Source organism: Pseudophryne corroboree, chromosome 9 (genome assembly GCF_028390025.1).
Source record: "Pseudophryne corroboree isolate aPseCor3 chromosome 9, aPseCor3.hap2, whole genome shotgun sequence".
Taxonomy (NCBI): Eukaryota; Metazoa; Chordata; class Amphibia; order Anura; family Myobatrachidae; genus Pseudophryne; species Pseudophryne corroboree.
In genome coordinates this window covers 179,129,060-179,132,573 of record NC_086452.1, presented here as the reverse complement: position 1 = coordinate 179,132,573, position 3,514 = coordinate 179,129,060, and the positions used below count along the sequence as shown (strand labels likewise).

General features: G+C 42.5%; 1 pseudogene; it reads left to right on the top strand.

The window, feature by feature from the left end:
* Positions 1 to 299: 299 nt before the first annotated feature.
* LOC134964006 (5S ribosomal RNA) lies at positions 300 to 418 on the top strand (annotated as a pseudogene).
* Positions 419 to 3,514: the final 3,096 nt, after the last annotated feature.

Sequence of the window (3,514 nt, the reverse complement as noted above, 5' to 3'; positions counted from 1 at the left end):
TGATTTTTTTGAGCACATAATTTTGTCTTCAAACCTTTATTTTCAATAGGTGAGCCTAACCTACCGCTCTCATCCACCGTCCGCTATTACTTATAAGACAGTGGACAGCAGAAGGTGGGGTCTCCTCCCTATCCTTTATTTTACCTCTCTCACCTATAATTCTGTACCCTCTCATCCAGATGCAAGACTACTCTCTGCAATGCCCTAAGTAACAGCGAATCTGCGCTACAAACTGGACAGCAGAAGTACTCTTGTTGCTCATCCTCTATTACACTCTCTCATTTGTGTCATAGTGTTTCAATTACTGCCATTTTTCAGCGGCAACACCCAATCTCATCCAATCTTGGAAGCTAAGCGTTGATAAGCCTGATTAGTACCCAGTCGGGTGACAACATGGGAATATCAGGTGCAGTAAAGATTTAACCTCTGATCACAAACAGCAGAAGTGTTAGAGCAACTTCTGAACTTTAAAGTCTGTACCCATTTCTTGGCTACTTTTTCAACAACCCACATCGTTACTACTATTTTTGGCAATCTTGGTGTTTTTTTATGAATGTCGTTTGAAATCAAATCCTTACAAACGTCTTTTTTCGTTAGGATCTTCTCTCCAGCAAACATAGCTTCTACCAGGGGATTACCATTAGTTAATTGTCATTTCAATTGTGAATTATATTATAATTATACTCACATGCCCTTTAACTTGATCAATTAGGGAGATAGACTTCTAGTAACCTATTATGACTACAATTGTGATTACATTTTTATTTCACTTATCTGTGCCCTTTATCTTGATCAACTAGGCATACATTTGCTTTCCATATATTTTCACCATAGGTGCTCCTAATCGTTATCAGGTTTATCCTGATTTTTGTTAATCAATAATGTTGAATCCTTCTTTCCCTGTGTGGATATAAATTAATTAATTTATTTATTTACTTTGTATATTTGAACACATTTCTCTGGAGATTGTTACCTATATATGTATATTTTGTGTATTTGAACAGTTTTCTGTATCAACCCCCCTTTTTTTATGCGTAACAAAATTAAAAGTTAAGTTTTAATAAATTTATAAATTTCAAAGTGTGCCCCAACACCGAGTCTTTCTTTTTTCTCCTTCCTATCCAATTTATTACTGACTCTGGGAGCACCACCAACCTATAATATTTACCAGGTACCTTTTTTTAAAGGATCTCTATGCTTAAGTATTGTTGGTCAGTCTAACAGGTTTCTACAAGTTCTGTACAAACCCATGTTCATTATTATATTTACTTTCCTGTGCGGAACCAAACAAAACTTTCCTGTTAACCCCGAAAGAGTGTTCCCAGTAAAGTCTTTCCCACACTTCTTCAGTCTAGGAAATGAGTAACGTCTAAACGTTACCACAGAGTTTGGAGAATATATGAGTCTTGATGTGAAACCAAGAAGCCTTCTACGGAAGAATTTCAGCTAGGACGTTTTCTCCATTTTCTACAAGCTGGTGTGGATGAGGGCCTAAAGTTGGGCTCAATTAAAAGTACGAATTTCAAAAATTGTCCTCCTTTCCAGAAGTTCAGGCTTTCATGAAAGGAGTATTGCACATCCAACCTCCATTTGTCCCCCGGTGGCACCGTGGAATCTTAGCGTGGTGTTGCAGTTCCTTCAATCACATTGGTTTGTACCTTTACAGAAGGTGGAGTTGACATTCATCACTTGCAAAGAGGTCATCAGGTTGGCCTTGGCATGCACAAGGCGAGTGTCTGACTTAGAGACCTGGTCTCACGGGAGACTTTATTTGATCTCTCATGAAGAGTGAGCAGAGTTGGAAACTCATCAACACTTCCTACCGACGGTGGTTGTTTTCTTCCACATGTATCAGCCTAATGTGGTGCCTGTGGCTACTGACACCTTTGCTGCGTCAAAAGTCTCTGCAGGAGGTCAGAGTTCTGAAACGCCAAGACGGCTCCATCTAGGAACACAGGCTCTGTTGTCCGGTTGGCTCCCAACAAGATTGGGTGCTCTGCTTCCATGCAGACCATTACGCGTTGGATCTGTGGTATGATTCAGCTTGCTCATCCCACAGCATGATTGCCGTTACCGAAATTCGTGATGGCCCATTCTGTTGGACAGGTGGGCTCATCCGAGCCGGTGAACTGGGGGATCTCGGCATAGCAACTTTGCAGAGCAGCTGTTTAGCAAACTGTTTGGCTATTTCTTTATGGGTTTGCCACCTTGGCAGATGATGACCTCAACTTTGGTCATTCGGTTCTGCAGAGTCATCCACACTTTCCCGCCCCTTCTAGAGCTTTGGTAGAACCCCATGGTTCATGATGTTACCCCAGCATCTCCTAGGATGTATGAGAAAATAGGATTTTAATACCTACCGGTAAATTCTTTTCTCTTAGTCCGTAGAGGATGCTGGGCGCCCGTCCCGGTGCGTACTGTATCTGCAGATATTGACTATGGTTACACATGGGTTGTGTTACGGTTTTTGTTTCAGCATATGCTGCAAATTTTTCATTCCATTGGCTTGGGTTCTATTGAATGCCACATTCTGCAGCATACTTGAGGTGTGAGCTGGTAGATGCTCACCGTGGTTTAACAATAAATCCTTTCCTCGAAATGTCCATCTCCCTGGGCACAGTTCCTTAAACTGGAGTCTGGAGGAGGGGCATAGAGGGAGGAGCCAGGTCACACCACTTTGAAAGTCTTAAAGTGCTAATGTCTCCTGTGGATCCTGTCTATACCCCATGGTTCTTGATGTTACCCCAGCATCCTCTACGGACTAAGAGAAAAGGATTTACCGGTAGGTATTAAAATCCTATTTTTTCCTTTTCCCCTTCCTCTACCCGCAAAGAAAGGGGAAACTTTAACCTTTTTGTATCTATTAGGCCAAAAGGACTGCATCTGAGAGTGATGTGTCTTTTTTGCCGGTGCAGGAGCATAAGGCAAGAATGTGGACTTACAAGCGGTAGCCGCAGAAACTAAAGCATCTAGCCCATCTCCAAACAAGGCCTCACCTTTGTATGGGAGAGCCTCCATATTCCTTTTGGAATCTGCGTCAGCATTCCATTGGTGAATCCACAACGCCCTCCGTGCTGAGATTGCCATGGTAGCAGCTTTCGATCCCAAGAGACCAATATCTTTCATGGCCTCTAGCATATAAGCAGCAGCGTCTTTGATATGACCTAAAGTTAGGAGTATCTCATCTCTATCTATTGTGTCAATTTCTGATGACAAGTTCTCTGATGACTTTTCAATAGCATTACTCACCCACGCACAGGCAATGGTAGGCCTGAGTAATGTCCCATTGGCCACATAAATAGATTTTAACGTATTCTCTAACTTGCGGTCCGCCGGCTCCTTTAGTGAAGCTGTCCCAGTCACAGGGAGAATCACCTTTTTTGTTAACCGTGACAGAGCACTGTCTAAAACAGGGGGTGACTCCCACCTTTTCCTGTCCTCTGCAGGGAAAGGGTGCGCTACCTGAATTCTTTTAGGAATCTGAAACTTCTTTTCAGGGATTGCCCAGACTCCC